General features: G+C 40.1%; 1 protein-coding gene and 1 long non-coding RNA gene across 3 annotated transcripts in view; one reads left to right on the forward strand and one right to left on the reverse strand.

The window, feature by feature from the left end:
* The first annotated feature begins 1,883 nt into the window (after positions 1 to 1,883).
* The window catches only part of pik3cb (phosphatidylinositol-4,5-bisphosphate 3-kinase, catalytic subunit beta), a 66,400-nt gene continuing 40,808 nt past the window's right edge, over positions 1,884 to 27,475 (forward strand). Inside the window, exons 1-2 of one of the 2 annotated variants that reach the window (XM_011483050.4) lie at positions 1,884 to 2,152; positions 19,239 to 19,318. The gene's annotated coding sequence lies outside the window, so the exon portion shown is untranslated. The remainder of the gene's footprint in view (positions 2,153 to 19,238; positions 19,319 to 27,475) is intronic. The other variant, XM_078929358.1, reaches the window with a different exon arrangement.
* On the reverse strand, positions 5,071 to 9,252 carry LOC110016271 (uncharacterized). Its single transcript, XR_002291595.3, has 3 exons — positions 9,054 to 9,252; positions 7,422 to 7,517; positions 5,071 to 5,224 (listed from the first exon to the last, which is right to left on the reverse strand). It is a non-coding gene; the product is annotated as an uncharacterized LOC110016271 (long non-coding RNA).

Consider the following 27,475-nt stretch of genomic DNA (forward strand, 5'->3'; position numbering starts at 1 on the left):
TATAAATGAAAGAAAAGTCAACAAATTTTGAAGGCATGTCCATCCTTCCTCCTTCTTAATCCGCTGAATCCTTTTCGGGGTCACAGGGTTGCAGGGGGCTGTCCAAGTGGTCCGACCCGGACAGGTCACCAGTCTGCCATGGGGCCTGTGCATGTTTGTATTTTACAAAGGTCAATTCTGGGGATTACAATTTCAGTCATTAAAAAGAAAATGTACAGTAAGCCTGTAAGTATTTGAACTCCCTGTCATTTTGCAAGGTCTCCCCCTTGGAAATCATGGAGGGGTCTGACATTTTCATCTTAGCTGCATGTCTACTGTGGGGGACACACTCTAAAAATAACAATCTGGGAATCTCATTGTGATTTTTTAATTGTTTATTTCTGTGCTACAGCTGCAAATAAATATTTGAAGACTTGAGAAAATCCATGTTAATATTTGGTACAGTAGTTTCCTGCAATTTTCCACTGGTTTTTCACACACTGCAGCAGGGATTTTGGCCCACTTCTCCACACAGATCTCCTCTAGATCACTCAGGTTTCTGGGCTACACTTCTAAAGATTTTCTATGGGGTTGAGGTCTGCAGACTGGCTAGAACACTCCTGAACCTTGATATGGTTCTTATGGAGCCGTCCTTGGTTCTCCTGGCTGTGTGCTTTGGGTCATTGTCCTGATGGAAGATCCAGCCGTGACCCATCTTCAATGCTCTAACTGAGGGAAGGAGGTTGTTCCCCAAAACCTCTCAATACATGGCCTGGTCATCCTCTCCTTAAAATAGTGCAGTTGTCCTGTTCCGTGTTCATGATGCTACCACCCCCATGCTTCACAGTAGAGATGGTGTTCTTGGGATGGTACTCATCATTCTTCTTCTTCCAAACATGGCGAGTGGAAGTAAGACCAAAAGTCTTGTATAGGGGGACACATGTCTTTGTGCAGCTAAACCACCTCATACAGGTGCTTCTAATTGAGGATCATAAGTGGAGTGGACATGCACTGTTTAGAGGGGGACTAACAGGTCTTTAAGGGTCAGAATTCTGGCTGATTGACAGGTGTTCAAATACTTCAAAAAAAACATACAATGTGATTTCTGGGTGTTTTTGATGATGTCTCTCACAGTGAACATGCAGCTAAAATGAAAAAGTCGGAGGACTTGCAAAATCACAGGGAGTTCAAATACTTATTTGCCTCACTGTTTCTGAGATAGAACAAAAAACTTTCCATGACTCAGAAGCCTTCACATAGAAATCCATTTTTGTTGTCATCAAATATTTCCCTTTTAATTTTTGAGCACACTCTGGCAAATGACTGTATTGGTTTTTATTCTTATTACTCATAATCACAGATAATAGGGGTTGTGTCCTGTCGTAGTCCAATCACTGGGCTGGTAATCAATCTGATCACTAGATGGAACCAAAGATCTGTCCTTTTCCTTAAGACCGTTTTTAAAATGTGCAGACTTTTCAGTCCATTCAGACACACTAACGAAGTAGAGAGTCGTTTTTCTGTACAGAAGGTTTGGGGTCAACACATTTATCACATCCACACATTCAAAATTAGACTGTCTCGTACTTGTTCTGCTTTAGGTAACTCCGGAAGCGCGATAAGAATGCGTTCTTCACAATAGAAGCCCCTGGGAGGGGCATTGTTCAGGGTAGGATTTGGACAGTTTAATTGAAGTACTGCTGATGTGTTTAGGGTCTCTTTAGAGAAAAACAGCAGTTGTTATTCCTGTTTTTAAATGTGTGGGTGTGTCAAAAGAAGTTTTAAATTGACATAAGAACACGCGCAGACCTATAAGTTTATTGTTATTATTCAGCCATGAATGAGGGCTTTTATTTTGAAGGCCGTGACCGGATGTTGAGTCGTGCAACAGGCGTCGGAGTTTTACGACAGCGGTGGTAACTGGGGGCAGCGGAGGGAGGGAGGGAGACACAGCGGCGGTTCGTCTCCTGAAGCAAAACAGGAAGCGTCCCGCGCCGGTGCTTGTTCACCTGCGAGCTGTGTCCTGCCTGCCGGAGGGCCGTTGAGCTGCGAGTTATTCCCAGGGCGGACACCTCCGACACTGAACGGCTCCATGATGAAGACGCAGCAGAAATAACTTTTTACGGCGTCACGTCCTTTCTTTAGCGACCTGACAGCAGGGAGAAACAGAAAGGTAGGTCCTCACCTTGTTGTTTTCTTCCAGAATGTCACTCAAAGTCCGTTAATTGCCCCAATGGGGCGGGTTAATATTTTAACTTGACAATGGAAGATACATGACTAAAGTAACTAACAACACGTTGAACCTTTGAAACATTACAACATCCTGTAGGAGAAGAACACTATTAATGAGGCGTTAATTAACAACAATTCATTTAGAATTCTGAAGCCTCGTCAAACACAGAGTACTTCTAAACTGTAGGACAGGTAGTTTCTGGCTGAGACAGCCTAAATCAGGTCAACAGCAGACTCGGTTCGGTGCTGCTTTCACACCAGAACGGAATGCAGCGTTCCGGAGTGACTCCGCATCCATCCACCGGGGTGGATCAATGTGCTGTCGGTCACTCTGTCAGTGCTGTGGATCATGGAGACGGGCTTTCATCTGGATTCCTGCGGCTTTAGGACTATAATATTCGGGTTTCTAGTGTCGTCATTCGGCTGTGACGGAGTGTCCGTTCTGCAGCGGAGAAATGGTCCGAAACCGGAGGAGATGAAGAGGATGTGAAACCAAACATTTACTCTTCCTTCTGGGCTGTGGACATGATCTGACTTTTATTTTGAAAGAGGCCAGTTTCTCTCTGTTCAGAAGGTTCAGAAAAATCCCCCTTATTTATGTTTTTGAAGCCATCTATGTACACAGTGTGGCTTTTAAACTTTCCCAACATTTAAATTATGCTAGTGTTATATTTTTCTATACAGAACATTTCTTTTGGCAGCAGCAAACACACGGTCCTTTCAAAATAAAATAGAGCTTGTTAAAACAGACCCTCCCTCTGCAGTAAATTCAAAAGGGAAAGAAAGTTAAATATGGTATTTTCTACCCATAAGACTTTGGTGTAAGTTCATTCTTTTTCTCCTTTTATCATTGATAATAAACATGAAAAGATTGTTGTAGAATCCAATAAAGAAAAAGACATCTATACATGTAAAAGCACTTCTATTCTTTACGAGCTTTACCTCTGAATGACTCTACAGTGATCAGACTGCATTGTTCTCTGTAGGTTCATGCAGAAATGATAGAATGAGGATGTGCCGTGCATTAAAACTGGACTTTTAAGGGGAAATGACATCTTATTCAAACAGTTGCATCAATAATTCTAAGTCATTACAACTGAGATTTTAAGTTCTTTTGATCTATAAAGGAACCACGTGATTTGGAAATAAAACCAAAGCTGTTTGTACCGTAAATATGTCAATGCATGCTTCAACTCTGTGACAGCACTCAATGCTGACTTTCCTGTTCTGGATGCCTCATTAAGGTTTGTGCTCAGATGATGGATTTAGCACACCAACAACATTTGTGGTTTGTCTGATTGATCCATCCAATAATCTGGACGGAAACTTGAAATTTCTCAGAGCATCACCGTTACACAAGCATGACAAATAAGTATGTATGCTTTTTTACCAAGTTACCCACTTTTACACAGAATTAGGACAAGAAATGAAAAGGAGGCATGGCAACACTGTGACTACATGAAGTGACACAGCCTCCCATTCACAGAGCTGTTACAGAGCTGATGGCAAAGGAAATGCCTCCTCGGTGTGTCTGTGGATGGTCACACACATCTTTTCTCTGGATTAGCTCCCCTGCCTCTCCACCCCCTCCTGTTGTAGGTGTCAGCTCTCACAGTTTGTTACAGAAGGCAGTCGTGCATCACAACACCACACCGTCCCGTCCTCTCCGTCACACAGAAGGTCTCACCGATGGGTCGGTTCAGTCTTGAGGAAGCACTGATGGAACGTCATGGAGTCTGTCTAAAAGACAGAAAGACAACGTTGTGCACAAATTAATAATCTGTGGACAACTTTGCAGGGGAAAAATGACGACAACATGTAGTATTATGTTTAACATGTCTTTGTTTTAAATATGGAATTTCCCGTTCGTCACCGGGTCAGAGGCAACTCCATCGAGTCCCGAGACATTGATCGTTCAAATTTACGCATGAATATTAAACTAAAAGGACAGAACTTATTAGAATGACCCCATAATAGTTTAGCCATTACCAATCGAGTTCATGTTCTCTCTGATTTCATGTTTATTATACAGTTACCGGTCTGAGGCCCACTAAGACGACTGTTGTTGTATTGTTGTATTGTTGTTATATTGGGCTGTATAAATAAACTTGAATTGAATAACAGGGAAATGATCTTTCTACTATCTGCTGCCTGCTCAGGGGTTTTAGTTTTATCATTCTCTTATTATGATCCCTTTTTTTGGTGAACATGGACTTTTTTTTTTTTTTTTACACCTAATAAGAGGGATGTCTGCTGCTCTGCCGGGCCCGGGGCATTGTCTATTTGATCAGCTTCTCTCAGCTGGCAACAAAAAATGTGGCAGGACACGGCTGCTATAATCTGTTTTTTTTTTTTATTTAACAGGGCTATGGTATTGAGATAATTTCCCTTCCAGGGGATCGATCCCACTCTAAAACGTCTAGTTGTGTTTTAGTTTAATAAATGAGGATCAGAGTGCATGCTCACTCGGTTCAATCAATGTTTCGGGATTCGATGCGTACGCCTGTGACCCCGAGACGTATTTTTAACAGTTTGTAAACAGGGGAAATTTCGTATTCAAGACAAGTCAAGTCGTCTGCAAAACAAAGACGAATCATATTCAAAACAGTCACGTCAAATGTAAAACTAAATGTTGTATTCAAAATTTTAATTTTAAGTTGTGCACAAAATACTCATTTGTGGATAATTTTGTATTTATTCCTGCGTTTCTTACAGTTGTCTAACCACATAAAGGATCTTCAAAATGTTCCCGCAGCATTTTAAAGATTCTCACCTCCTCAGGAGGTACAGCTTACTCTACTGTTTTTGTTTTTTGTAGACATGATCAGTGTTCACTGACCAGTCCAGGTTGTCTTTAACCAGCAGGTTGAGATACTTGTATCTGTGTCTCTCGGGGGATTTTAGCTGGAGTAGGTTGAGATGACTTCTAGGGGTGGCGTCCTTCAAAGTGGTCTGATACTCCGCCTTCATGCAGCAACAATAGTTGAGCTTCTTCACAGGACAGAGTTTGATGCTGTTTAGGGTGGGGATGAAAAGATACAAAGATGTATCGAAAAATTAACCGAGCACTGAGGGTCACATTAGTATCGGTTGAAAACCACAGATATGAACAAGATAACATTAGTAAAAAGGTATAAAATTCATCGAGAAGTAAATCATTCTTTTGGTAACTATGTCAGTTTGTCTTCCTGTCGTGCTCTCTGTGTCTTTCTATGTACATGTCATGCATAAAAACATCCAATCACGAACTTGCTTCTACCAAGTCGCGTCAATTACAATTGGCTGAAGGTAAACCACAGAGAGAGATGTGTGCACTAAACCAATTATAAGCCTTTTTTTTTCTCCAAACAACCACAAGAACAAAAGTCTAAAAGACCCAAAATGTTTGAAGCTGTGATGTCAGACATTTTGTTTGGGTTGCCAGTAAAAAGAAAGAGTTTCTCTATTTATGCTTTGAAATGCCAAATCAATAATACGCATTTAGATCGTATTCATCATTCAAAGAATTGGACTTTACTGTATCACCATAGAGTGAGTTGGATCTCTTGTGTATTTAGATGTGAATCATGTTAGAGGGAAAGACCCCTACTTTAGGGGGTATAGTAGAGTGCCCAATTATCCCCCCTGTGGCACCCCCGTGCTGCTGGTCACTGTATCAGATGTACCGGAGCCCAGCCTGATGGGATAATCCATGATCGGGACACAAATGGGTGGATTAACCTGCACCGTGGTTTAGTTTATCCTTCAAGTGCAGAGACTGTATGTTATTAGATGTACTGGAAAACCCTCACAGCCCTGCTCTCCCCATCTGTTCTTCAAAGTCCTGACTATTCTAAAAAACTAACTGAAGGTTCAGATAGGTTCTTGTTTGTTCATCACGAGTCACATAATAATGAAACACCAGTAACTCAGCTATGTTAATGGATATGCATGCAAGGGCCAGAAATTGCGTTTAGCTCGTTTGACTGATCATAAGCTATGCTCTGCTTGTTTTCTTCCTTCCTCTGGTTCTTTCCATCCTCTCATCCCTTTTCTGCAACGTCATCTGTTCATTGGAAGCTTTAGTTTCTTCACATTTTTACCCATAATCTGTTCTCTTTTTTGTATTTAAGGTGGTCTCCTGCCGAGCGGCATCTTTCGTTCTGCTGTTACATTCTCAAAACAGTGATTCCTGATTAGGCCTGCACAATATACCGCAAATTTATCGCTGTACAATAATATGCATACCGCAAAAGACGGCGAAAATCGCAATAAATGGTTACCTTAAATGTGCTAAAACAAACTCAGCTTGAAATATTGAACAAATGAAATAAATCCCTTTATGCATTTAACCAATCGGAAGGACCCGTTTACGTTGTTGACCAATCAGATGAGCCCTTTTATGTTTGATGTTTGCCTCCTACGTCGACAAGGGTCATTTGGAGTATAATTTTTATACTGTTGCAGTGAAATGGAAATGATGTTTTTGGTTGTTTTGCTATTTGTTTATATACCGCAAATTATATCGTTATCGCAATATTAATCACCAATATCGCGAGTTTTCCTCATATCGTGCAGCCCTATTCCTGATGATATAATTTTCCAGTTGATTTGATGTAAACAGTAGGTTTTTCTAATCGGGTTCAGTTCAGGTTGCGGCGAGTCATACTGTCCCTGTTCTTTTATATAAATTCACATGGTCTGTATACAAGGAAATGGTGGTTGATTTTGTAAGTGCTTGCATGTTTCTGTTCAGTAAGCCACATTAGTTCCTCCCACTCATCATAGATCTCATTAAGAGCAAAACTTTGATCAGTTTACTTTCTATCTGTTGCCTCTTCAAGGAGGTGGAGTCTGTGACGACCTCAGCACAGGAACAACAGTTGACACTTGGCTAATACTTGTACAAGTTTTATCACTACTTACAAAAAGTATTAAAATTTGATATGGGATATCCTATGTTCTGTCTAAACAGCTAAAAGTAAGCTTTGCTTTCATCTAATTTGGTATTCTCTAATTTTATTGTCTAGTTCTGCAGTATCTGACGTTCTTCAGCTGCAGCTGAATATAGCACACAACTGCAGACAGAAAATAAAGTTCCTCATTAATTTAGCAGGACAGTGTTCCCTTGTTCATCGCTGGAGTTATGTTTTGAAAATAATGTATGATAGGGGAAATCAGCAAAGGAGGATCACAGCTGTTTCAAGGCTGTAAAACTCCTCACTACACACCTTATTCACTTTTATTCTTTTTTTTAGACAGCTATGGAGCTCTGGTTTCACACCCCGTACACCCAATCAGGAAGGAGAACACTCAGAAACAATGTGCTGTAAAAGAAGAAGACAAAAAAACAACACAAAAACACACAAATTAACATATCCATGAAACGGCGAGACTGTGAAAGGTGATCCGTGATATAGTGAGGGACCAATGTATGGCTACACATGTCTATATTGGTTTTGTGTTGATGAAACGGTCTCTATTTTTTATTAATGTCATTCTAATCAAGTTCTGAATGGGCGAGCCTGTGCAGAGATGTCAGGTCCACTCCGAGGTAGACTTGGAGAGCACTGATAAGGAGAACTGACGTCACTCAGCACACATCCACCAACAATGTAGCTATTTTCTACAAGCCACATTTAGTCCCAAAACTGGCCTCTCAGAGAAACTGTGTGCGAATGAAAGCAGGACCGTAAGTGAGTGACCTTTATCAGCCAGTTGACGTCTGTTTTCTAAAGAAGTGGGTTGCATAATCCCTTAGTAATGTGAAAAGTTTTCTTAGCAAAGATTTGATTGTGGATTGATTCATTTTTTGTGGACTGCAGATGAAATCATCTTTGGGTCGAGTGGGGACAGAGGAGGATAGGCCCCAACTCTACAAACAGTAGTCTAATAGTCTCATTAATACATAGTTCAAATCAGGTGAAGGGAAAAACATGCATTCTACTAATATTGCCACTCTAGCTTTACATCCTGCATGTGTTTGTTGTCTGATCAATAATATTTTCAGAGCGTATTAAAAGCCATCAGTGCAGGGAGCTGCTTGAAACATGATTCCACACTAGCAGAAAGGGAAACCTTTGTGAGATGTCGGCTTAGAAGTCTTAGACGTCTTTTTGTTGTTGTTGTTATGCAATACAGACAAGTTTAGTCCCAGGATGTGGAGTGTAAGGCAGTGCTCATTTTTGATTGTAAACTTAACTTTGTGACAACCAAACATAATGGATTTTCTTCTTTCTGAGTCATTATTTTGTAGGCACCAGGGAAACCAGGTAGTGTAGACCTGCCACCAAAGTACTTTAGCGTTTTCATTTTTCTAGGCAAATTTTTGGCATTTAGTTTGAGTTTTAAAGAATCTTGAGCATGCCATACAGGAAGATAGAAATGTAAATAAATAGGAAAACAAGTTTCAAAATAAGACAGTTAATACATCTAAAAAGGTGGAAATGGGAGAATCAGTTTGGAAAAGAATCCTTCCCAGCTGGATGTTTCTTTTTCAGTGGTAATCAACCCTGTAAGCTATAGTTTTATCAGCACTTTCTATGTGTTTCAGATTTGCCTTTTGTTTTTTTGTCCTGCACATTGAGTCTATGGTCAGAAGAACCTTTCTTGCTCTGATACCTTCTCCTTGCTAATCCTAATTTCTTTATGACATTTTTTTTATTGCAAGTTATTCAAGTTATGAGTTGACCAATCAGATGCCTCAGTAAAAGCATGTGGTCTCACGTCGAACTTTTGAAATGTTTGAAATTCTCCCAAGGCTGCTTTCTAGTGGTAGGGGTGTAGACCTCCAACAAGCTCACTCCTGATTGGCGAGTCTGGTTGCCAAAGTAACCGACTGACTCAGACCACTCAGTACTTACTGAAGATGGTTGGCCATGTCGTTGCGGCGTCCGTATTGCAAATAACTGGCGACTGAATTAGTTTCATTTGGTTGGAGCCAGAAGTGATGATGTCACACTCACTTGGTCCAGTTGTCAATGGTTCTTCTCCCAAAACCAACCGTAAAGAAGATTCCGATCATTTGTGGTCCTCCTATCTGTTTGTGGAAGTAGCTTGTTTTCAAAAAACCATCAACATCTTTTTAAGGATATTTGTTTGGACTCAAATGCCGGTTCTGTTGTCTTTGTGTTAAGAAAAAGTCCTGTGTGTTGCAACTGTCTGCAGTATCGTCTTCCTTTTCTCTCTTTGCCCCGTCTCTCCTACTCGCTCACACCTCCTGCTGTTTGACTTTCAAAGTAAGCACTTTTGGTTGCAGAAGACTTGCATAACATCCTCCTGGAGAACAGCATGTAACAGAGACAGCAAATCCCTTTTCATTCCAACAGAGGTAATTGTTCATCAAAGGGGAAAACACAGTGTGTGTGTGTTTGTGTGTGTTTAGGTAGAGGCAGAAAAAGTGTGGTTAGATGTGTGCACTGTGTTTTTCTTTTTTACCAACTGCGCCACCAGCTTTTACAAACAAATGTGCTTTGCACAAACGTCTGTGCTGTAACTGTACTGATCAGATAAATACATGAGGAATACAAGAATGGAATTTTACCACAGCGGGGAATGCAGCTGACTGACTGACAGAGCAGAGAGCGTCCCATCGGATTTTTGTTCCACTGCAGGCTGAGACCTGCCAAGGAATGTGAAGACGACGAGGATATGAACAGAGGGAAGCTAGAGAAGCAGCGCAAAAATATTCAGGACTCTGCATTTTCATGCAGCCAAACCTTTGAGTAGGGACGAATGCATCTACTTAATTTTTACAGCCAACGCCTGAAACCCCTCCACAGACATCTACCACTCTGAAGAGTTAATCATGCTTCCTCCAAACAGAACTCAACTTGTTTCAAGCATGTGGAGAGTGAAGAAGAGAGTCACTTGCAGAAACCATCCTGTCATTGGCATTTGTAGGACCTGCAGACTCGTCCCGCATGACTGAGATGCTCTGGTACAGTGTTGTCCCTAAGTCAAGCCATCACTGTAGACAGTTGATTGACACCTCACTCAGCATCTCAAAAATGCAGTTGGACAGATTTATTTTTGATCAAAATGTTTGCAGGGATTTTGAATTTGCTTCTTTATTTGTAATTTAGACCTAGGTCAAAGCAAAAAAGACATTTTTTTGTCTTTTGATGTAATTCACATACTGTTATTAGATTCTAAAGGGGTGAAAAGCAGCTTTGCGCTGATGTGCAACCCATTACAGTAGTGAAGTGTTTACAAAATCAACCTAAATCAGCGGATTGGGTTGTGGAGGAAAGCAGCTTTTGGTCGCGTGATTGGTCAAAGAGTCATGGTAGGTCAAAGAGCGTGTGTCTGTAGGGGTCAGCGGCGACAACAACCAACATTTCTTATCTGCATTAAAAATAGCCTAACAGAAGAGAACTGGCTCCTATTTAGGATGAAATCCAATAGAACCAAAGATTTATTGAGATGAAAGATTTCATGGATGTTTAAATGCTTTAGACAGGCAGCGTCTTGGTTAATAAAGGCTACACATGCTGATCAGGATTATGTGGATCGCTTTCACATTTGGAATTCCAAAACTTTCATGCTTTTATTGTTTTTAAGTATTCAGTATGAAAAACTATATATATATTTTAAATGAATACTGCATATTTACATGGGAGCAAACTGAGCAGTGAGTACAATTCAGAAAGGAGAACTAACACTTCAAGTGATTTTACAACAGATGGGGACGATCACTTCTGCTGTAAGCAACAGTACTCGCATGATCTTTTCTTCTTGAGACATTTTCTTGAATTCCCCAATTCGAATGTAACATTGGTACATTCCATAGTGACTGCAACACAGGAGCAGCTGTTTCAACCATTAGCATTTAAAAAAAAAATCTAAACTGGACAGGTTTTCTCCTGTTTTGTAGTGATTTATCCACTTTGGTTCTAAACTCAGTGCAGTCTCTAGTGTTGGAACCAAAGGTGGAGAACACAGTGTCAGTGACATTTATTCTTTATGAACGTTTAAATCATTATTACAAAGTAGGGGTGCAACAGATCACAAAACTTAGGGTTCGGATCGTGTCACCGTTTTAGAGGCACCGTTAGGATCAATTAGTAAAAAAGAAAAACAGGACAAAATATAAAAGCTTATAGTTTATTTTTTTATAGCTTCAAAACATATTTAAAAAACATGATATACTTAAAAGCATATACACACACATATATAAATGTTCTACACACATATAAAATATTTTCTCATTGAGGCCTATTTATATAAAAAAAGACTAACGACATCTTTGAAATCAAGATATTCAAGATGCTTTTATATAAAAATCCAAGTGCATTTGGGTTTTTTAATTTGTCATTTATTTGCAGGATTGTCACAAACAACTAAATATTTCAAATAAAAGAAAACAATTAAAAAAATCTGACCCAGACAAGGTGAAACAAAAAGATTTCACTTTTAAGTAAAGACATCTATTACTAGTGTGTAAACAATAATTGTAATTGTGTCAAACGTGCTGTTACCACCTTTTCTTAATTGTGTGTGTACTTTTTTGTTTCTTGTATTTTGAGTGTTGTGTATTGTGTGACAGTTCTTTTTGTATGTGTGAAGATTTTTTATGTTTTGTTTCAGGTGCTCTGGATTGGTGCAGACTAATCAGAAATCATGTTTTCACAATGTTGGATATTCAATTTTCTAACATTTTAGTTGTCTTTTCTACCAGTCAAAGTGATTTTACACTCAACCTGCATTACAGATGGAGATGGTCACTTTTATGTACAAGAATTCGCCATGCTGTCTGTCTGTTAAAGACATATCTGAAAAAAATCCTTTTTTAAAGGCGGAAAAACATTAATCAGGATTTTGAAGTTTCTTGTAGACCAAAAATGACAAGAAATTCCACTTAGACACGGATTAATTTTATCCTTTAAATCTGAAGTGCCCGCCTAACTGTCTGAGCTCACATTTTACACACATTTGATGCTTTATTGTCAAAGTTGTGGATGTAAAGTATCATCACTTTTTTTAACATTAACAAATGTTTGTAGAACTTTGTTGTATTTTCTGAAACAATATTTTTCCAAATGTTCTAAATATGTTTAAGTAAATTTGCACAGTATTACAGTCGGCGTAATACCTCGCTAAAAGTCACTAGTAAGATGATTGTTGTTGGAGTGTGTCTTTGCACACCGACCGTTATTGCAGAAGTGCGGCAGAACTCGCAGGGCTTTGATTGACACATTTCAAATGTACTTCTATTAAGAAAAACACAATATAAACATTTACAGGAAAATGTGTATCTCTGATGGCAACTGTGGAAAGAAAATGCAACCAAACCTTTATTCTTCTGGATCACTTTACTTCCTTGTACTTCTTTGTACTTTCTGTAGAGTTGAATCTGCTGAACATTTGAGCATTAATACTTTTGTAATGATTCTTAAGTATATTCCTGTTAAGTGAAGGCTAAATTGACACTGAGTTGGATTTCAGGTAAAACTAGTAAAAGAAAAATCACTTGATAGCATCTGTTGAGGAGTTGGGAAAAACATTAAATTCAAGTCAAATTCTGTTATAGCCTGTAGCATGGCCCCCATCTATACCAATAGTCATGCAAAATTAGCAATTATAAAGGCTTTTTTTAGAGCTTTAAAGTCCCCCTCTGAACATCTTTTAAACTATTTTTAAAGCGTTCCCAGTGGTCTTTTAATTATGAATATGCTGGTTTTAGACCAAATCAAGAAACTGTTGTTTTCTAGGACATAGATTCTTCAGTGGCTGGAGTTTATCTGAAATTTGGCTCTGAGAAATGGGCCAGACCGTTGGTGCAGAGCAATCCTGGCTGCCCCTGGATGCATTTTTAACTGAATTTTCTTCCATGCTCCATCATGAGAAGAATGACACAAGAGTTAAAAACACACTTTCATGTAAATGGGTCTGAAAAAAAGTTTAGAAAGTCTTGTAGATCCTACACTTTCATTTGTTCTCTCGTTTGTAACTTGTCTTTCTTTTCCCCTATGAACGTTATTTTGACATTTTCAGGGCCATGGGTTGTCATTTGAACATTCCGCTACAGTATGCCGGGCTGGACCTTTGCTCTGCCGGCAGACGGGACGTAACTGATTTACAGCTTCAGACAGAAGCATCAGTATGCTCACACTAACCTTTTTCACTCTCACCAGCCAACCATCAGTGATTCAATCGAGGTTTGATGAAGTTTGATGCAGACACAAGATACTCTTATCAAAACTGATTACATGAAACTCCTAATTTGGTTGACAACAGAAGTCTTCTACGGGGGAGTTTTTTTGTGTGATGGATGGTCATCAACATCCCACTGTGCTAACGAGCAGTTGTGTATTGTTTCTAGGAATGGCCAGACAGTCGTCTTTTCACCTGCAGTGATGAAGCCTGGGCAATTGTTAGGGCATGTTGACCGCATGTGGATGCATGAAGTGTTTGAAGCTCCTTTATCTAGGGTGCTGTAGGTCATTCTTGTGATGTCCAAACAATACAACATTATCTTTTTGAGCACTTTGTTTTTTATTTAACCTCCTGATATTACATTCAGCATGTATGTGAAGGGCCTGTTTTATTATGGCAGCCAACAAAGGATAAAGTGCATTATGACACAGGAGTGCCCTCTATGTGATTTGGGTTTTCTAGAGCCATCAACGCTCTGAAATAAAAATAAAACCCCGTTATTTCTGGGAAAGAGACACTGAAGTTTAAGTGCCACCATTTGTTCCCCACCTGAGTCAGCCATGCTACAAGGTCATTTGATGGTTTAAATCCAAGTCTTGATGCAAAGTGACGAGCATGGAGGCACTAGGTCCTGTTTTTAAGAATCTTTGGAATGGTCCCACGGTGGATTCTTACCCATAATCTAGCCCAGGCTAAAGCCTTATCCACCAGGCCACTGGCTTTGGCTCTGTGTGGGTTAGGGGCTGTCATCGTCTTAAGGGGGAAATCAGTCCAAATGTGAGTGTTAAATGATGGCCATGGATGGTCTATGTCTTTAGATGAGCAGTGTGTATTTGGAAGGCAGTGGCTGTAAAAGTCTTGGCTGGTGATGAAGCTGGCAGTCGTTTTAGGGATTGAGCATTCCTTACATTCCTGAAGCAGTGGATGGGTGGAGGAAGGGAAAGGGTGTGTGTGGTTATACTGTGGGGAGAAGTCATATCAAAGTAAGACCTTTACTGTGGTGTTTGAGTCAGAATCGAGACAGCAGCAAGTAGATGAGCAAATCTTCTGTCACTTCATTCTCTTGTAGTTTGTTTTCTCAGTGTAGTTGTGTACATACTCTGCATTATGCTGAGAGCTACCAATGTTGCTGCTACCTCAGAAAAATAACTTATCAATAGTCTTGGTTGTTTCACCGTTTCAGTTCCATAACCAAGTGAACGTTTTCCTTACATTTCTGGTTTTCGTTTGACTCAACTAGTTCTCCTCCATCTGTCTTTAGCCAGTTGCTGCTGGTGCTAATTTCCTCATTTGCTTTTTGAAAATAACTGAATTCTATTAAATCTATCATAGGAAAAGGGGAACAGTGGTTAGCGCCTTCACGTCACAGTGAGAAGGCCCTGGTTCAAATCCCAGCTGGAACCTTTCTGAGTGGAGTTTGCATGTTCTCCCCGTGCATGCATGGGTTTTCTCTGAGCGCTCCGGCATCCTCCCACGGTCCAAAAACATGCTTCATAGGTTAATTGGTCACTCGAAAGTGTCCCTAGGTGTGAGTGTGGGACTGATTGTGTGCACTGCAACAGACTGGCGACCTGTCCAGGGTGTACGCCGCTTTCACCCTACTGTGGCCAGGGCTAGCTCTAGCAACCCTGTGACCCCAACCAGGATATAGGTGGGTTAAGAGGATGGCTGGATGGAATGGAGGCTTTATTAAGATCAATCAAACTCTACTTTGTCAGAAACATCTTAGTGTTTCCCTTCAATGTCGCTTTTCTCTCGTTTTTTTCATTTTATCTCCTGTGGTTTGTGTGTTTGCAGCAATGGAAATGAAGGTGAGACATGTTCAGGAACTGCCTTAAATGTGGGTTATCTCTAACATTTAGCATTTGTGAGCACTTTCCTTGGCAATGTGTTTATATTTAGACACTAATGCAAATCTTTCTATGAGCTAAAAGTCAATGTGAAAGCCTTTCCAAAAACACTCAGTTTGTGTTTTTGTCTTCCTCATTTATTCATGGTTTTTTTTCACTGTCTTTGTAAATGCGCTAGATTAGTACTAGATCAGCCTTTTGGGTGTGTGGTAATATTTCATATTTTGAAGCATGTGAATATTTTTGAGTTGATTGTGAAGTAAGAGGGGTCTACAGTGCTGCATTCATAGAAAGCTCAGTTGTTGGAGTGTATGTGTGAACTAAAAATATATACACACAAAGCATTTAAGGTTAGAGGTCACGTCATTAAAGTACAGAGACAACTTACCTTTATGCCAGAGGTTAAAGCGAATCTTGTAGAAAAAATTAAGGGTTCCCTACTATTTTTTTCAGTCATTGATTATGTTTGTGTGATTACAATCTATGCCATTATTATAAAAAAAAAAAAAAAAAAAAGATGTATACGCTACATGCAGCTTTTAGGAGTGATGGCAATCAACATTCAGGACTCATGGTTGGTTGTGTAATTGCATTTCCTTTACCCCGTTTTGCTGAAGACTTTTCCCATGACTGTTATTTTTGTGACCGGAGTGTTGCAACAGGTCAGGAAATAGAAACTTTAAAGACCCACTCAGATGGAAATCATGCTTTTAGAGTTTTTAAGGTGCTTTTGTGGCATTTATCTGATGATGGATGACGTATGTTAATTAAACAAGCTCAAAATTGCTTTTTGATCATTTATTTAAATTGTTTTGTAGAAAAGATGCTGGGCGGGCCACATGCTCCGTACTCCAAGCTCTTAGCGCCAACAGTCCCGCCCACAACTCGGAGGGGAAATTCTGACCAACTCCTGCTGCTCTAAAGACTGATATACAGTCTTCTTCCAAAAGGGGAACCTCAAAAATCCTGAATTATAAACTAAATCATTTCTTTCTGTGATAGAAGATGTTACCACTGACATTTTAGAAGTTCTTCCCCAAGAACACATGCACAACAAAGTTTGGACGTGGCCTCCAGCAGAAATGTCGTCTCCAAGCCCCTTCATACTGAATCCTTTGTGTTAAGGACTTTTCTGTTCTTTTCTCCCATACACATTTGTGTTTCCAGTGTATCATGTGATACTTTGAGTGAAGTCAAGTTGATGGGTTAAACATTAAGTGTTTGTGGGCTGAGATTTTATCAGTGTTAAATAGCACGCTTCCTGGAACTGGTCTCTCTGCGTTTCTCTGCTTTGATGGTGTGTGGAGAATATTTTAGGACCATATTCTGTACAAATATAGCCTTTGCTTTGAAAACATTCTTCAGTCTTTAGTGGAAATTCTCTTGCGCTTGTCCATAAAATATCGTTGAGTCGCACACTTTTGCCATAGTTGCTCTACTAAACCTATCTGTTACACCCTGATGTGGCAGATAGTGCATCCCAACCACTGGAGAAAAACAGGAAGTTTACTGGACTCAGGCGGACTGTGTGTTTGGTGTGTCATCCCCGTGTAGGTTTCCGTCTGTAGTGCGTTTGTTTTCCATATCACTTAGTTCCCATCTTGGTTTCATAGTAGCTCTGAGATGCAGGGGGGTGATGCTCCATTTAACTGCTCCAATGCTCTGCCATGGGAACTCTAGTTCATATAGTTCAAAACGTGGATCGCATCCTTCTTCAGCCGTCTATCTGAATTGCTTTATTAGTTTTCATTTAGCTTCAACTTTTGCTTGCTGTGAACAATTAATCGATTTCTAATTTATTTGAAGTGTCTTGTTAAATAAACCTATAAATCAGCATCAGAGGGGCTTAAAACCCTCTCCGGAATCATTAATTTTTTATATTTACTTTATCCTCTTCATACGATTGTTACTAGTTCTCCACTGGTTGGCATTCATTGGTAGGTATTTTGTCATAGCCTCTTCAGGAAGTGAATCTTTGGCATTTCTAAGTGGCGGTAGTTTTTTTCTGTATCTGTTCCAGCAAGGCAATTTCCCCATTACAGGAATAATGAAGGTATTCTCATTCTAATTCATGGTCCATTAAAGATTTCCAGTAACCTCGGGAGCCGGTAGGTAAGTGGAAGGAATCTGCCTAGAGTTGAATGGAAGGTAATGCACAGCACTAGATCTGAATTGCACAATTATTACCATTTTTCTCTCTACATTAGGAGAGGTTTTATGTGGATTATATTAAACCAACCTACTCACCACTTTTGTGCCCGAGGCATTGTCTTCATCTCCACTTCTGTTGCTTTATGAAGCCCGGAGAGCCAGCTACTCGATGTGATGGTGAACGCTATATCAGCTGCCCTGTTGTTTAGCAGAAAGCCCAAACCCAGGTCTGGAGATGAGTGTTTGTCGGCTCTAGAGCCATTCCATTAGTAGCAGCGAGCAAAAGTGCATTGAAAACGGAGATTTAAAAAAAAAAAAAGTTACCAGGACAAAGACCCCCCCCTTCAATTTTTGCATTTAATCCAACCAGAAGGAACAAATGTTGCACTTCCTCAGATGACCACTGGCAATAAAAAGTTCTGATACTCAGTTGATTCCCAGGTTAAGATTGCTTAATTTTTAGATTCATGACAACTGTGTTCAACTGTTTTGATAGCGGCGCGTTAATTTGACTGGACTTGGGGGGTAAAAACAGAGCTATCATCTTACTCTGTTCTTGAGGTGGGCGGAGCCTGCCGCACTTCAGGATTTTTGCAGTTCAGAATCATTTTGGTGATGTCAGAGATTTTACATCTATTATATACATGTCTGTGGAAGAGCTTTGCGTGTGGAAAGCATTGCAGCAACATCTTTAAGATTTACTTCAGTCTCATTAATAGTTTGCTTTGGGGCGGAGCCTAACTTTGATGTGATCCACGAGAACATTTGTAGACATTTTTATAACCCTCATTTCTCAATTTGTCTCTTCCTCTTCTCCACACATGTTGATGCAACACCCCTACCTGTCTTTTGGGGGCATGGCCTCACAAATATCTTCCCTGCCACAAAAGTCTCATCTGCAATAATAGAAAACATTAAAAAAGAAAACTTTGGCTCCTGCTCTGAAAAAAGTCACCAGAAGTCATCAAAAATCACTAGGGCACCTTTAAAGATGGAACTTTGTAATGTATTTTTGGGGCCTCAAGGAATAAGTATAAAAAGACGCATAACACAATTAAGACAAATGAGAAGAGCCCATTAAAAAATTCCACACTGGGGGAATGTTTGACTCCAACATTCCTGGGATTTTCCTAGAAACCTGGTTTAAAGTCTTTTACTTTGAAATTAGCCTTGAGGCAGCAGTCAGAGGATCTTGTATCTTTAGAAAAATGTCCTCGCCATCAAGTCACACACTAGTAACACGATAATACTTCTCATGGTTGAATCTTAAATGAGGTAATTCATGAAATGTTAAACAAAAAACAGTTAATCATGTACCGTACTTACAAAAGTATGGTTCTTCTGATTTCCCAAAAAACAACTTTCACATAATTCAGTCTGCTTTAGGGCCTTTTAGATGTGACTTCCACCTTGTTTACCAGTTTATCATCTTTTTCAAATATTTTTAATCACTTTGTATCCTTTCACAAATCCAATTGTAAGTCTTTTTTTCTTTGGTATCTACGACCATCTGCGGACAAATAAACGTGTTCTGTTTATTTAAAAGTTTGAAAACACAAACTTGACTTGCAGAAGTTTCTTCTGTGCAGTCTTGTTTGGGATGAAAGATGACGTGTTCCTGAAAATAGTTTCAGGAAGAAGAGATAAAATGGTCTTCTAAAATTCTGTGCTCTTATCACCAGTGGTGGGCTGCTGCTAATCAGGTGTGCATTTTTGAGTTCAGCTCGCATTTCCTCCTTCACAGAAGTCCCCTTGTTCTTTTCTTCTCGCTGTTATAGACTAGCATTTAATCCTGCACTATTCTGTTGTAAGAGAACATGTTCTGGAAACCTTTGAATTGTTTTGTGTGATCTGTAGAGTCACTCGTGGATGTGGTTTGTCCTCCATCAGATGCAGTGTCCCAGATGCTTCTTGCGTGGCCCTTATGAGGAGCAGCGAAACTGGAAATAAGAAGCTTTGGGGAACAGCAGGTAAACCTCCATGTGTTTGTGCTCGCCGTTTCTTGCAATCATTTGACCTGTTTTACCTGTGATCCTGTTGTGCGAGTGTGTGTGAAAGTTTTTGAGTAATTAGCTTGGACTCTGCTGGCAGTAGGGAGGGTGGACATCATGCTGACAGGCGGGGATTCTGGGAAAACCAACATACTTTACTTTTGAATCAGACCTAAGTGTTGCAGCATTCCAGTCGACACCTCATGGATTTTGATGACCTCATTTCAACTCAATTTAATCTGTTTTAAATAGACTGTTCTCCACCAATGGTTTCTCAAGGAGCCACACAAAAAGCAATAAAAGTTGTTAAAGTCCAATTCAGACGCCATTATTTCAATAAGGCTAAATGATCTTAACTGGATTTTAAAAAAGGCCTTTATAAGTGACCACCAGACTACATCAAAGCGTTTTTGGTGTAATCCCCATTGTTTATACCTGGTAAACAATAGTGGAGAGAAAGACTAAATATAAGATGGGCACAACTGCTGACGAAGGTGTGCGTCACACAAACGTTGTGTGCATTTTTTTTAACTACCATTTAGACCCATGAGCACAAGGTCAAAAACAGAATTGTATTAATTAACGGTGAACTAATTTTCATTTTGTTGGGTGAAGTCCTACCCTGTAGTTAGTGTCTCTATATCAGTTTCTTTCGCACTATAAATCTTCATTTAAAGAAGAAAACCTCTTTGATGTTTTAGATGTGACACTACATTTGTTGTACCATTAAGACATACAAATCGTGTTAAATAAGAATACTAGGAGCAGACTTAAGTCACTTTGATCTTGTTGTCATTTGACCATATTGACAATCAATGCCGGTCACAGACTTTAACTTCATGTCAGTTTATTTACCTTTTTATGTAGTTTTTTACATGCCTGGAAAGACCATTGTGTCAAAAAAAAAAAGCCTTATTCTACTGAAGATTTAAGTTGGGCCATCGACAAACTGTAGCCGCGTTTGATTTTAAACCTGTAACCCCAGAGATGCTTCCGGTGTCACCTAAATAACATCTGCTCCTTGACACACTCTACCTCTTTGACCGTTAACGCGATCAACGTAAATTGGCTTTGCATCGCTATGTGACACATTAATTATGCAAAGTGTTCCATTTTGGCACAAAGCTCCTCCTCTCCGCGACAGAATCGGCTGATTCACGCGGATTGCATTTGCTGCTGCGTAGTGTTGTGTATCGGCATTGAAGAGTTACGGTAGTGGAAAGAATGTAAACACTGGGGCTAAAGATGATGAAAGGATAATCATGGATTCCATTTAGAAAAGTGAACACTGCATTGACCAAGCTAACATTTAGCACTGTAAGCTGCAGAGCACTAAAACCTAAGTACGCCACGTCATTTCAAAAACTTCTCCCTAACAAGTAGGTATTTAAAAGATATTTTAAATAATAATCTTGTGTTATATTTACCCCCCCCCCTTATGTTATCTTCAAATTAAAATAATCTAAGTAGGTTTTCATATTTTCCTTGAGCCTGTTTCTAACAAACAAAAGCATCAGCTTTGCTCTCAGCATAATGTCAAATCAAATCAAATCAAACTTTATTTATATAGTGCTTTCCTATAAAACACAACACAAAGTGCTTTATATTATAACAAAAATAAATAGTATAAAAAAGAGCACAGAAATGAAAATAGAGCCCCCTCCCCAGACCTACACACAACCCCCCCCACCCCCTAGCTGATGGGGATGGACAATGGGAAATAACCACACGTTGTATTCTCAGGCAGTGCAGGTGGCCAATAATGAACAATAATCAGTACACATGCCTCCCACCTGCACTCCGCTCTTCCCCTTTCTTCACTCCCACTCAGATGTGGAAAAATAGCTTGATCCAATTAGGTATGCTATTTATGTTTTCCTCTCTCCTTCAATGCTAGAGCATTATCCCAACCGGGCCAAGGCAACTGAAGGGGCAATAAAGGACTGCTTTTATAAGAAAACCAAAATGAAAGTGACATTCCTTTTATTTTCCCCCCTCAAAAGTGACCTTGGGCGTTCTCTTTTCTTGTGAACATTAACTTACAGCAGTCTGTCATAATGCTTTCACTAACACAATCCTAGGAAACCCTACCCATGAGCTCATTCTTGAGAGGGTGTTTGGCTGGTATTATCCTCCTAGTGCTCACAGGTATCAGTCCTTAAAATGAGACGAGTCTGTGTTTTTATCTGGACAATAGAACACTTACTGCTGCAGTTCAATAGCTTTAGTCAAGAGCAAAGACGGTCACTTCACGGTCTGGTTATACTTCATGTTCACAGAAAGAAAATGTACATATCTGTGCGGTTGTTGCCTGTTGTGGATTTAGCTTTTGGTTTGTGTGCTTTTTAGCCCAGCTAAAACTTGGCAGAGCATTGTGCCTTTAATCAGATGTTAAACTGATGAATGAATTTAAAATCTGAAAAGATGGATGCCATCTTTTTCTTTTCATTGTTTCCCAATTTTCTGAGCACACTAGTTACTTACATGAACTGAGGTGGTGAATTTCTTCTTGCTGGTTTCAGTGTGTCTCTCTGTGTCAGTCTGAGTCTCTTTGTCCATACAGGGAATAAACGGCAGCACTGGAAGATGCTGTGATACCATTAGTGAAAAATCTGCTGCGTGTGTTCAAGTGTGAATGAGCCATCTCAGCTACAGACGCAGCTGCTCCAGGTTATTTTCGTCAGTTTTATTTTTATTCTTTCTTCTGCTTTTTGATTCATGTCGAGGTTGCAGTCCTACAGAAGCTTTGTCTGACAGCCAAGTCATTGTTTAGACATGTATTTTCAGATTTTCTGCGTTTGAAGAATCTGTAGCAGTTCTCATGCTCGTGACTTAAAGCTGCTTTCTCTGGTAATTTGTTTATGCTGCTCTGCACTAAAGTAGCCTTGCACTACAGTTGTCAGGTTTTTGGAAACACTTTTTTTCCTGGAGGTTAATCTCATGAATTGAGCGTTTGAATGGAAATGCACCATATTACTAAAAGTACTGGCTCTCCCATCCAAATGATTAGAATCAGGTGTGCTAATGGCCACAGATGTATCAATTAAAGCCCTCAGGCATGCAGACTGTTTTTACAAACATTTGTGAAAGAATGGGCTGCTCTCAGTGAGTTCCAGCGTGGAACTGTCAGAGGACGCCACCTGTGCAGCAGATCTAGTGGTGAAATGTCCTCTCTCCTAAATCTTCCACAGTCAGCTGTCAGCTCTATCAGAACTAAATGGAAGAGTTTGGGAACAACAGCAACTCAGACTCCAAGTGGTAGACCACGTAACCTGATGGAGAGGGGTCATTGGATGCTGAAGCACAAAGAGGTCCCCGACTTCCTGCTCAGTCAGTTGCTGCAGAGCTCCAGACGTCATGTGACCTTCAGATTAGCCCAAGTCCAGCATGCAGAGAGCTTCATGGAACGGGTTTCCATGGCCGAGATGCTGCATCCAAGACACACATCACCAAGTGCTTTGATGCAGTGGTGTAAAGCACGCCGCCACTGGACTCTAGAGCAGTGGAGACGCCTTCTCTGGAGAGATAAATCACACTATTTCATCTGACAATCTGATGGACGAGTCTGGGTTTGGAGGTTGCCAGGACAGCGGTACATTTTGGACGGCATTGTGCCGACTGTGAGATTTGGTGGAGGAGGAATTATGGTGTGGGCTTGTTTTTCAGGACTTGGCCCCTTAGTTCCAGTGAAAGGAACTCTGAATGGTTCAGGATACCAAAACATTTTGGACTATTCTATGCTCCCAACCTTGTAGGAACAGTTTGGAGCGGGTCCTTCCTCTTCCAACATGACTGTGCACCAGTGACCAAAGCAAGGTCCATGAAGACATGGAGGACAGAGTCTGGAGTGATGAACTGGACTGGCCTCCACAGAGTCCTGACCTGAACCCCATAGAACACCTTTGAGATGAATTAGAGCAGAGACTGAGAGCCAGGCCTTCTCCTCCAACATCAGTGAGTGACCTCACCAATGACCTTCTGGAAGAAGGGTCCTAGAAACTCTCCTCAACCTCGTGGACAGCCTTTCTGGAAGAGTTGAGCTGTAATCGCTGCAAACGGTGGACCCGGCTCATATTGAACTGTGTGGGTTAACAATGGGACGGAACTTCAGTTCACATGTGGGTCAAGGCAGGTGAGCCAATACTTTAAAGTAAATATCTTAAAAGTTATTTTGCTAATAAAATAATAAAGTCTAAAAGACTAAAGACAAAAATAAATTTTAAAATTGAAAAGAATAGCAAAGTCCAGTAACGTCAGTTCAACTTTATCGTACAGTTAGATTCATCATTTGCGTCAGCTGACTGAGGAAGTTACACAAAATCCCCGTTGACTAAGCCAACTTCACAGCCAAGAATATTACCAGCAAGACAAACTTGTATCAACTTCCTCCCAGCCGTATCCGACTGAGCGACAAATGGCACCTGGAACAGCTCATCTGAAGAGGAAAGCACCAAACAAGACCGTAGTAAAACCTGTTTGGATGCTGTGAGCATCGACTGGCTGTTAAACTCCACAACATATTTCTTCATCTGCTCATTGTTTCCTCTTTGTCAGAGTTTCCGAAAACAACACACACACGCGCACATGCACATACTGGATTTAGAAAAGAACTGTGTCCAACGGAACAAAAACTAAGCCTTATGTCATCCCAATGGCACAGCTGTTGGAGCTTTCAGCTTAAATAAAAAACAGGAAGATCTTCCCAAACCACCTGCAGTCAGTTTGTGTTTCTTCCATGATATCTGGAGACTCGGGCAAAGGAAGGTGGAGCTAAGATCTCTGGACTTTGACCATTCAAATTGGTTTTTGAAGGGACAAAACAAGGAAGTTACTGCGAACTGATCAAACCTGGTCCTTTTGAAGGTTTTTGTGACATTAGGTCTTGTATAGAAGTGTTTAATCTGAACAAATCACCTAATCTTTTTATAAGTCATAAAAATGTTAATCAAAAGAAGCTTTTAAGGATTTGACTTTGAAGCTTCATTTCCTGCTGTCATGGAGTTAGCTTTTGCAAACATTGAAGTTTCTTTTTTGATTTAGAGACCTTAATATTAGAAGTTTCTTTATTAAAACTAAAAGAAAAGGAGTTTCTGGTGTCTGCAGTCTTTGAGAGTGTACGACATACATCTGCTGTTGTTTGGCTGCTCAGTTTCTGTGCCTGAAAAGATCCTAGTCTTTGTTTTTTTTGGGGGTGGGGGGTCTACTACTGTTTTTCTTTAACTAACAACACAACTTGCCGAACCACTGCATATTGCCCTGGTGGTTGTGGGTGTAAGCCTCTGAAGGTGCGAGTAAACTGCCCCAAGGCTCCACACCCCCAAAGCCAAATATGACCAGCACCATGTGACTGCATGGCTCCCTCACAGCCCCCATTTTGTGCTTCTTTTGCGCTTCTGTGTGCGTGGCTGTGTGAGGCCAAGCTGGCAGTGCAAGGACAACACAAGGGCAGTGTTTGTGCAGGGCACGGGACCGTCCTCCGCGGCACGCTAATACACATGCAAACATGCGCACACACTTGCCAAAAACAGAGGGTTATTGTGGACTCCCAGCTCAGTTGTGTTGTTATCCACCACAGTCACACTTTGTGTCACATTTTGGGTTTCTATTTTTTCTAACCTTTTTCTTTGTATCAGAGACGTCTGCCGGTTTGGTTTTTTCTGACCTTTCACTCCTCTAGACTTGGCCTTCGTCACGTTTGTTGTTGTGGATTCTAAACATCTGATTTTCCCAAATCTTTGTCATTCATGACTGTGTGCTTCTCTTTACTCGTCTGTGAAGTGAATCACACTAAGGAACATCAATCCCACGACCACATGTGATTTGTCTCTGCCACACTAAAATGAACTCATACTTGTTAATTCATTATGGCTTATAATTGGGCAACAGCTCATGAATGAGACAGCCCTTGTAGGATTTTCTGTTAGAATATGTTTTTTTTATCCCGTCTGGAGGGATCATGTACTCGCAGTTTTTGAAACACTACAACTCCTTAATAAATATACATTGTTGTTAAAATTGAAAAAGCGTGAAGGATAACACTGGATGATTTATAAAGTAATAAAATCCTTTGGAAATGATTGGTAGTACCAAGTGTTTGGATGTTTGGTCTGACTGAACTTCTAATCCAACACCACATGTTGACCCTTTATTAAATACCTAAAACTCCTCCAGATCCATTAGGCACAAATTCACTTTCCAGTGTGCAGCTTGCATGCATTTGCAGTTTCCTGTCTGATCACAGTTAAAACATGTTTTCATTTAATTTCATAGAAAATGGAAATAGGCCTTTGATGCACTAGCCCTTCCTACTCTTCAGGCACTCCTGCCTAATTTGTATTATGGTTTCCTTCCTGCTTGAAATAGTAGATTTGCACAAATACAAGAGTGTATGAGGCTCTAACTGCAAAGTGGGATTTAAACAACACAGATTTAAAGAATACACAAACTTGTGTATTTTGGGAAGAATGGGAAACTATTTAAATAAATGAATGTGGTATACAGTACATAGTTGTATATTCAGATAATTCATCATTTATCTTTCCACAGATTTAACCACAGAACATTTTTACTCTCCACAATAAACCTTTCTTTGTTTTCTAAACAGGCCAAACTAAAAAGCCTTCAATTAAGATAAAAAGCAGTGCATTTTTGCATTTATATTATATAATGTGAAGACATTTTGACTGTGAGGTGTTATTTTTATTTGGAGTCCTGTGTTTTGAATCATATGATGGTGCTTCCTATGCATTTCATCCCCCTGTAGCCAACTTTGGCTCATGTTTAAATGACACCAGTCAGTCATTTCTGGTGTTTACATGCCCACTCAAAGATTTAACTTTATATTCCACAAATAAAATGGTTTTGGCCCCCACCACAGACTGGTGACCCGTTCTGGGTGTACCCGCCTTTGCCCAACAGCAGCCCTGTGACCCCAAAAGGGATTCAGTGGCTTCTGAAAATGGATGGATTCAAGTGTTTTTGGGGGGTGTACTTGAATACTGAAACTATCCAAAGTCTCAGTAGTTTCTTTTTTAATGATACAGTACTTTTATACATGAACTCGTATACTATTGTCTTTCTGTACGCACACAGAGATATAGAATTATCCATTCCTGTTTTTTCCATTAATGTTAAATGAGCTGGTAAAGCTGTGGTGTTGGACTCTCCATCTGCTTCCTCCTAATCTCACTCATGTGCTGCTGGCTCTGTCTTCTTGATCATAAAAGACAAAAGAGTGCGTATCACACTCAGCCGTGTTAGGCTGTGTGCAGTCACCATACACACTTGGTGGTTGCCATCTTTCTGGAACAGTGGTTCATCAAGCAGTCACAGATAGAGGTGCTGGGATGCGTCTGTCTACAGATGTCAGAGCAGATTTGTCATGAGGCATCTCAAAATGAAGTAGCTGTATTTAAATACGGCTCTCAGTTCTGGTCAATGCTGCAATGAAGTCTTTGATATGATTAGTGTCACAGTGAATTAATACCGCCCACTTTTAATCTGATAGCAGAAGTATGCACTATCGTTCTGTAGAAGTTTGGTGTTGCTCAATAAAGATGCTTGATCTTTAAAAACAAAAACATTTGCCCAATCTTCTTCACAGAACCAGGACAATGTGGCCGTTCTTCTCTTTCTGAGTATAGAAGCTGTTACTTGAAGTGTGTGTGTGTGGGTGTGCGTGTGTAAAACGAAGACAAACTCTTGGTTTCTCCTGTGAGTCCCTGTAGTCTGTGTGCATGATGTAAATGAATCTCTTACTGCGTTTCCTCCTATCAATCCCAACACATGGACTGGAAATGACTTGAGTTTTATTTTCCCAAGATCTCTTTGAGCGTGATGAGTACAGATATGCTACGGTTGTTTTGTACTTCAATTAATGTCACAGAATCCCTTTTTTGTAGTAATAAATGATCCCAATATCATTAGAAATGATGATTTCCCACTGCCATCTATAATTCATAAGGTATTTCTTGGATTTCAGCTCTGCGTCTGTTGACGCTGAGGCTGTTGTTTTCCACATAGTGATGGTAAAAATAACAACTGAGGCTCTGATTCAGCATTCATCCGCTTTTTGTGAATGACCAGACAGGACTTTTTCATCTGGTGACAGTTTTTCACTCACTTCCTCTCTGTTCA

Source organism: Oryzias latipes, chromosome 13, assembly GCF_053564925.1.
Source record: "Oryzias latipes strain Hd-rR chromosome 13, Olatipes_Hd-rR_3.1".
Lineage (NCBI taxonomy): Eukaryota > Metazoa > Chordata > Actinopteri > Beloniformes > Adrianichthyidae > Oryzias > Oryzias latipes.